We start from the raw sequence: 8,360 nt of genomic DNA on the forward strand, positions 1-8,360 counted from the left end.
CACAGGTCCACATAGATGCATTTGATACGGACATGTATATTCGAGGAATTGATGAACCCTCATATCTCGGATATTTGCAATAACTCTGACTGGGGCAGCACAAGCATGGTTTTCAACCCTCCCTGCCAATTCTATTGGATCTTTTAAGGAATTTGGAGAGAAGTTTCTTCTGAATTTTGCAACTAGCAAAAAGCATCCGAAGTCCGAGTTCGCACTTGGCAAAATACGACAACAACTCGGAGAAACCTTTCATAGGTATCTTAACCGATTTAAGGATGCTGCCTTGCAGGTGCCAAGTCTTCAAGAAAATTTCCACGTACATCTCATTGTGGCTGGTTTGGATGGAGGAGTTTAGAACTCGTTCCAAGAAAATCTTGGAACTCGAACAAATGGAGATAGCAAATGAGCTATCAGAGGAGGGTAAAAGAGCAAGTCCAAGAAGGAGGAGCCCGGCCCCAAGAGAAAAGGATCGATCTAGCAATAAAAAGAAAGACTCCAGAACCAGGATCCTTGATGATAGAGACCGGGTTGGAAAATATGAGAAGTATACACCGATGAATGCCTCACGCTCTCAAATTTGGAGGGAAGCGGCAATGACGGAGACCTCGACCCATATTCGATAGAGGAGGTTTGGATAAGTCCAAATACTGTGCCTTCCACGATGGACCGGGTCACAACACTTATCAATGCTGGGATCTTCGAGATGCTATGGAGAAATTTGTTAGAGAAGGAAAACTACGCCAGTATGTGATGAAAACTCAGGGTGCCAAAAACAACAAAAGAAAGTCTGGAAACCGGAAGAGGAGTAAGAGTTTGGTCCCTGAGAAGAAAAAGAAAGAGAAAAGGAACCAGAAAGATGATTCCAATAACGATGAATTCCTAGAAGCCGAATTCGATTGTAATGTGATCAGTGGCGTTCTGGGAGGAGTAAGAGTCACTGTAAGTGCTAGGCGAAAGTACCTAAAAGAAGAGTTGTCGATCTGGGATTGTCCTAAATTTAAGGAAGACCCCCAGTAAACCATACCCTCCCACAATGGATTCCAATTGCTATCCTTCATGGATGCTTATTCGGGTTATAACCAGATCCCGATGTATCCTGAAGATCAAGAAAAAATTGCCTTTATTGCTGAAAAGACCAATTACTGCTACAATGTGATGCCATTTGGGCTCAAAAACTCTGGGGCTACGTACCAGAGAATGATGAACAAAGTGTTCGAGGATCAATTGGGCAAGAATGTAGAAATGTACATTGATGATATGATCGTTAAGTCATTCGATACGACGAATCATGTTCGAGATCTGGAGCAGACATTTCAAAAGCTTAGGAAATACCGCATTCGGCTCAACCCGGTAAAATGTGCATTTGGAGTTCCAACAGGGAAATTTTTGGGTTTCATGCTAACCCATGGGGAAATTGAACCAAACCCTGACAAATGCAAAGCCATACTTGATATGAAAGCTCCTCAAAGCAAGAAGAAGGTTCAGCAATTGACTGGTAGGCTGGCTGCGCTAACCCGGTTCTTACCCAAGTCAACTAAGAATGTCATCCCATTCTTCAAATTATTAAAGAAAGAAGCTGTGGAAGGCTGGAACCCGAAATGTCAATCCGCATTTGACAAGGTTAAGAAATGCTTGACAACCCCACCAGTACTGTCTAAGCCAGAACTAGGAGATACCCTGATCCTGTACCTGATTATGGGGGAAGAGGCAATAAGTGCTGTTCTGATCAAGGAAACCAGCAAAGGTCAGGAGCCAATTTACTTTTTCAGTAGGGCCTTACAAGGTACTGAGTTAAGGTACCAGAAACTGGAAAAAGTGGCTTTTGCCTTGCTGATTACGGCGAGGAGGTTGCAGCCATACTTTCAGGGACACCAGATAATAGTTTGCACTAATCAACCCATACGGCAGGTGTTGCATAAGCCGCATCTGGCAGGAAGAATGACTAACTGGGCAATTGAACTCTCTGAATATGACATAACGTATGAAAGTCGTAAGGCCATCAAATCACAAGCTTTGGCCGACTTCATAATGGAGCTCACCCCGGTTAGCCCAGAAATGGGAGAAGCTGAAGATACTTGGAGGGTATATGTAGATGGATCCTCCATTGATAAAGGAAGTGGAGCTGGGATCATACTTGAAAGTCCAGAAGGGGTGCCAATAGAACACTCCTTGAACCTGGGTTTCCCAACTTCCAACAACCAAGCAGAATATGAAGCCCTAATAGCCGGGTTGATGCAGGCTAAGGAACATAGGGCTAAAAGGGTTAAAGTCTTCAGTGACTCCCAGTTGGTGACTTCTCAGATAGAAGGAAAATATCAGGCCAAAGGCCCTTTGTTGATGAAATACTTAAACAACGTTCGAGAGTTGATGGTTGAGTTTGATGAGGTGAAAGTCACCCACATTCCTCGAGGGGAAAACAGTCGAGTTGACATCTTGTCTAAACTGGCAAGTACAAAAAATCCAGGAAACCACATAACTGTGATACAGCAAAGTAGAACGGAGCCGAGTTGCATGATGATAATCACCTCGGCAAGTGACCGGAGGCAATCCATAGTGGCATACCTCGAAAAAGGGACATTGCCTGAGGATCCAATGGAGTCCAGAAAGCTGGTCCGAGATGCAACACAATACACAATTGTGGATGACCAGCTATAAAGAAAGGGGTTGCACATTTCTATGCTAAAATGCTTAAACTTGAAAGAAGCAGACTATGTGTTGTCCGAGATACATGAAGGAATCAATGACCAACACATGGGGGCAGAGCTCTAGCTAGAAAAGCCCTCAGAGCTGGCTATTACTGGCCAACTATGGAAGCAGACTCCAAAGAGCATGTCAAAAGATTCGATAGTTGTCAGAAGCATGCCAAGATAATTCTTTCGCCAACGGAAGAATTGAAATACATCTCAGCTCCATGGCCTTTTTTAAAATGGGGGATGGATTTGCTGGGACCCTTCAAAGCTGCAGAAGGACAGTTAAAGTGGTTAATTATGGCCGTAGATTACTTCACCAAGTGGATAGCAGCAGAGCCGGTTACCACAATAACCTGGGCCAGAGTACAAAGATTCTTTGAAAGGAACATTGTCTCCAGGTTTGGAATACCAGCCGAGGTAGTGACTGATAATGGAACGCAGTTTGCTGATAAACGGTTCCAGGAGTTGATGAAAGACTTGAAGGTCAAACACCGCTTCACATTTGTGGAACACCCACAGTCAAACGGGCAAGCTAAAGCTGCAAACAAGGTAATTGTTGACGGGCTCAAGAAACGAATGATGGTTGCCAAAGAAAGCTGGGTTCATCAATTATACTTTGTCTTGTGGGCATACCGAACAAGTACCCAGACAGCAACGGGGGAAACCCCTTTCAGATTGACATATGGGTGTGAAGCCATGATCCCGGTGGAAATCGAAGAACCCTCTTGGAGGAGAATGAGTGCTATTAAGCAGAACGAACAAGAAAATAGTAAACTGCTTACTGCTAAGTTGGATCTCGCTGATGAAGCTAGAGTCACAGCTCATTGCCGGGAAATGATGGCCAAACAATTGATAGCAGTTAGGTACAACAAAAAGTGAGGCCAAGAGTCTTTGAGAAAAATGACATGGTACTCAAAAGAGCAGACATCGGCAATAAGAATGCCAGAGATGGAAAACTAGCTGCAAACTGGGAAAGTCCTTACCGATTTGAAGAAAAGCTTGGAAGAGGAGCCTATGTCCTGGAAACAACGAAAGGCGAAGGAATTAAGAGAACCTAGAACGCGGATAAACTGAAAAAATATTACAGTTATATCTGGTATCCACCTTTTGAAGATTTAAAACATTTCAATTTATTTGAAGTTTTTCTAGGCGATTTATTTTCCTTTTTTAGGGACTTGACTAAAGCCGAATATGCCGACAAATTCATGTAATCGACAAGTTTGATATCAATAAATGAGAAATTTTTCTTTTAAGATTTATTCTTATTCAGTTGTGATGCATCGATACACATTCTAAGGTGCAAGTGCAATTTGTCATACTGACTCTAATCAAGTCAAAATGCTCCTTTCCTCGGTTAAATGACCAAAGGGGGATAAGTGACAATACTGCCTTTACCTTGGGTAAAGTCGGGTTACAAAACTCAGGTTATGATGAAAGGGTTCAGTCAGCAAAGACAACTACTATCATCAATGCAGGCTTGCCAAAATGGTTAAGTCAATATAAACATGCGTCATAGAAAATGACAGAAACAGAATCTGTATAATGCTTTTTGACATCGGCTAGGTCCGTAAATAGGCACTCGTAAAATGCATGAGTTGCAAAAATGAAAGTATAGTCGAGTTATTAATAATAACCCATGTGGGGTGGGGAACAACACGACTAAGGTTTAGAAAACTTGGAAAATTTTCTAAGTTATAAATGTAGATAACGGATATGCAAATCTGTTTATCAAATAAAGAAAATGCTAAGACCTGAGAAGTATTTAATAAATACTTTAGGCAACCCGGAAAGAAGATAAACCTTAAATACTTAGGCAGATGCGTCTAAGTTACTAAAGGGATATGCAATGCAAAGTATAAAAATGCGAAGGCAGATTACGAAGGAAGGCAAATACTTCAAAGAAGTCAAAAAACTAAAATCGGAATATAATCAGCAATATTCAAAGCAAATTAAAAGGGGCTCAAGAGCCCCAATCAGAAACAAAAAATTATAATTTACAACCGGCATCCTGGTCCTTCAAGCAGTGGGGTTGGAAGGAGTCTCCTCTGGCGCCGCTGGAACCTCAATGGGCTGAGTGGTTACCTCCTCACCCTCTTCAAAAATAATCACCTCCCTTTCAGTTTGAGTGACAGAGTCACCCGTCGGAGATGCGGAAGGAGGAGGAATGATTTGGCCATTGCTGACGTACGACCTGGAATGCAAGCCAGCCATATTCAACTGCATGCCAGGATTGAGGATCTGAAGTAGGCTTAAGGCATTGTCGAAGGAATCAGTGATGGATTTTTTGAGCTCACCCCGGTAAAGTTAAGCATTATCTTCAGCGTCCTTCAACTTGCCTTCCAACTTCTCATACATTATCCGGAAGTCCTTCATCCTCAGGGAATCACCGGCATGCAGGTTGCGAAGCTGAGTGTTGTCCCGCTGAAGGTTGGTGAAACCCTCATTCACCTTGTCCAGATCAGCAATAGTCTGATCATATTTCTCTTTGAGAGAGGAGAAATTCTCCTTCACCTTCAGTAGTTCGGCAACCGCCTTCGCCTTCTCCTCCCGAGATGCAGCGACCTCATTAAGGGTGCGAAGATAGTTGTGTATAAGAGAATGTGTAGGTCGTACCATTCCAGCCATCTTTAGGCAGCCCAGTTCCATCTCCTCCAGTTCCTTAATCTGGTCTGCGGTAAAAAAAGATGCGCTGAAGAATAGTTCTGGAGGGAAAATCGCATCGCAGAGAACACCACTCATCCCGGACTTCCATACAACATGTTTGGCAAGCACCGTGGATGGAGGAGGGGGAAGAGTCTTGTTCACTTGTTGGGAGGAGATAGGGGCACCAGTGTCAGTAAGGATCCCCTTATTCTTATTGCTGGTAGCAGCAACATGTCCTTTGTCAGCCGGGATCCCCTTGGCCTTATCAGCGGCAGGCCTCTTGACCTTAAGGTCTGAAGTTTTTCTTTTTCTGCTTGTCGAATCAACAACAGCATCCTTCTTTCCCTGGCTCAAAACGGCCAGCCAGCTGGGTTGTTCGTTTTGCTGGTTTTCCATGTCGAGAACTGCAAGTCAAAGGATAAGTCGGTTATAAGATGCAGCATAACTAATGCACATAAAAGAAAAACATACTTAGCTCAGCATCAAGTTATTCTTGAGACTTATAAATAAGGGATGCAACACTAGCATGCCTGTGTGATTGAAGATATGTACCCATGGCGATCGCAGTATCGACATCCGTAGGGTCTAACTCGGACTCTTTGAAACCATAGCTCGATGAAGGAAGCTGATAGTGGTCAAATGACCAGTATAAAGGAAATTTTCCCTCCACATCCTCGAAGGTGCAATTACTAAGAAACCATACCTCCTTACCGGGTTGTGCGGAAACCTTAAAGAACTTATCTTCAAAGTTTTTGAAAGAGTCAGTGTAAACTTAGAAAAGTTTATGACCAGGAACACCTTGGATGGTGACCTAACCCTTTCGTTCTGGAGGTTCACGACCAGTTCGAGGGGTAATTGTTTGAAAGAAGAAAAAGAAAATGCAAACAGAAGGCGACAGAGCGAGGTATGCACAAAAATGCTCGAATGCCTTGACGAAATCCCAAGTATTGGGGTGAAGCTGAGTAGGGGCTATTTTGAGGTGATTTAGGATGTCCATCTGGAACTCGGTAAAAGGAAACATAACGTCGAGTTGAGTCACGACATTCTGGTAGAAGACCAGTTATATCGAAATTCTTCTCGTTGGGGGATTATATCGAAATTCTCTAACTTCCTGATGGGACGTAAATTCGTTCCCATCTAAGCCCATTTTGATTGAAAAATACCATACGTTCCCTCATTTGATGAGCAACTTCAGCATGAAAATCACTTGTTTTACACATTTGTGACAAAAACACAGTGGGGGAACGGATGGTGACGTATTCCTTTAAAATATATTGAAAGGGGAACGGACTGAGACACATTTAATGCACCTGCTCCATTTATTTAATGCTTCTGTACACTTTGCAGGTAACATAGAGTTAAAAGACTTCTAAAAAGCAAGGCGGTGCACCAACTGAGCAGCTGAAAACGTGAAGAGCAGGGAATCAAGAGTTCTCATTGGCTGAAAACAGAAGCAAAACATGGGAAGACTTGCAAACAACGGCTAATCATCACCAAACCCTGTTCCATTCAGCAATTCACGCAAGCTTCACACTCTGCTGCCACCATCCCATCCCCTCATTCAAGCAACTAGCTCCATGGGAATTACAGTCTTGCCATTCCTCTTCCAGCTATAAATAGAACCTCCCTCACACAAAAACATCATCGAATCCTGGAGGGTTTGCAGTCCGAAAGGAAGAGATCACTTAGTAGTAGTTAGTAACTTAGTTTAATTTTCAGTTGTAAGTATAGTTAAGCGACAACCCCTCTTCCCTTCTCTGTAAACAACCATCAAGACTCCTCAAGAGCAATTACCCATCTTTCTCCATTTTCTGTTTCTTTTTGTAAACTGTCTTTTAAATTAATATAAGTGTTTTTCTCTTCGTTCCAATCGTTATCTCTTGACTGAATCTCAGGTCTATGTGATATCAGTTGAGAATAATTATGTTTAAACTATCAGCCATGAGCTAAACTATCTGTGGAACGGGTAAACTGTGAAACTCTTAAAGAACTGTTTTCAAAACTCTTGACCGAAGCTTTTTGTATTTCTTTGGCTGAGTAAGCTATATTCATTGTGCGCCAATGGAAATTGGGTACATACTGAGAAAGGAACTTCCATAAGGAAGGGATTTCAGACAGCTTAGCCATTGGGGGAAGGTAGATGTCATGACAAAAACGCTACTGGTCACCTTAGGAATAAGGGGCCAACTCGTCCATTTTAAGGTTCTGAACTAAGTACCTGTTGGAGTCAAGGGAGCCATAAGAATATGGAAACTTGTGAGCCATCTAGATCATGAGCTGAGGAATCACAGTTGGCAGGCAAAGAAACTGGGACAAAGCCAAAAGGTGCTAAGTCTTGAGCAGAGAAAACAGCCCATTTAAGAGTGAAGCAGTGAATCCGTTCCTTCTGTTAAACTATTTTAACCACCACCCTGTTGTCTCTTGATTATAGTTATTTCTGTTTTAGTAATTTTATTTTATTTAGTACTTATAAAAACTTCAATGATTGTTATCTCACCTTCTTCTAAACAGGAAGGATCACATACATAACGCAGCGAGCAACTGTTTGCCATCAGGTTGAACCTACTGTTCCTGAGGAACGTTGTCAAGACAGTAGGGAACGTTTGACCAGACAGTTCATTTACTAACTTTTCTTCTCATTTTCACTCTTTATAAACAGTGATAAAACAATAATTAGCACTCTATCCTCGTGGGAACGATAATTTGGGCATTAATACTCCCTTTATTACTTGATGCGCGCACTTGCGCACTTGGGTTGGAACTGAGGGACGAATTTGTGTCTGCAAGAATAGAAGGACGTCCCCGATCTGAACTTATATTTTTCCACCATCAGCAAACCACCCAACGGGAAACCCAATTATATCATCAATACTCATGTCGGAGGTGGTATTTAAGACCTCGTAAGTTACCCAGGGAAACTGGGATACTAAAGAGGCAGGAAGAGACTCGGAGTATGACTTGGCGGAACCTGACTCCTCTACAACTTCAGGTGAGGGAGATGCCATAAATACCTAAAACAATAAAAGA

Source organism: Gastrolobium bilobum, unplaced genomic scaffold (assembly GCF_033153095.1).
Source record: "Gastrolobium bilobum isolate Gb01-03AN ecotype WA unplaced genomic scaffold, APGP_CSIRO_Gbil_v1 utg4531, whole genome shotgun sequence".
Taxonomy (NCBI): Eukaryota; Viridiplantae; Streptophyta; class Magnoliopsida; order Fabales; family Fabaceae; genus Gastrolobium; species Gastrolobium bilobum.